Genomic DNA, 1,029 nt, shown 5'->3' with positions numbered 1-1,029 from the left:
GTGTGTGAGAAGGAGAGAGTGTGCGTTTCTGAGTTTGTATGTGTGTGTGTGTGTGTGTGTGTGTGGGGGGGGGGGGTTTAGTGTATGTGTGTGTGTGTGTGTGTGTGTGTGTGTGTGTGTGTGTGTGTGTGTGTGTGTGCATCTGTCTGTGTGTGTGTGTGTGTGTGTGTGTGTGTGTGTGCGTCTATGTGTGTGTGTGTGTGTGTATGGTGGAGGACACATGGCCAGGATGCTCCCTCCCTGTGACATGTGGATGTGCTCAGACCCGCTTGGTCTCAAAGAGGACCTTAAAGGTGATGGGAGGTCACGAACTCACACACACACACACACACACACACACACACACACACACACACACACACACACACACACACATACCACCGCCACCGCAACCCAGAAAAGCCCCTTTCCCCATTACCCCCTCCTTCGAGTCCTGCTCCAGCACTCTCAGAGGAAGTTCCCCTTTCCTGAAGCCATTACTCTTGGCACCCATAGGTCAGGATTAAAAGGGTGAATTATGGGCTCCAATAGGAGAGCTGGGTACAGGAATAATGAACCCATGTCCCCCCAACACTGGCCCAGTGTTGGGGGAGCAGATAGAGGAACACATACCCAGGGCCTGCACTGCTTGCCAGTTGTTTGTGGGATTCCGGGTTGTAGAGGAATGGAAAAACTAGCTTTTCATGGCAGAGAGGTCAGATAGAATAGTCTGGTCGTGAGTCTCGTAGTGAATCGATATGGTACTGACAACCAAGATGTCTGCCATGAGGGGGTTCTTGTGAGACTGTTGTGGGTAATCGATTTCTAATCGTTTTAGATTCAATTTCAAATGTCTTACTTCTCTCTAGCACTGCAAAGAAAAGGTGTCTCATGGTTGGGCTTCAAAAGTTGATTTTATTTCTACTGGTTGGAATGTTAGGGGCATTTTGCTTTGATTGACATTTCTACCGTTGTGCACTATTTCACTAGCCTGGTCCTACCAGACTCTGGTACTTCATTTCATTTGCACAGAGAGTCTGGACCCCACTC

This window comes from Pollachius pollachius (genome assembly GCF_949987615.1).
Source record: "Pollachius pollachius genome assembly, chromosome: 5".
Taxonomy (NCBI): Eukaryota; Metazoa; Chordata; class Actinopteri; order Gadiformes; family Gadidae; genus Pollachius; species Pollachius pollachius.
The sequence above is the reverse complement of the archived record's forward strand: the minus strand, read 5'-3'. Positions refer to the sequence as shown.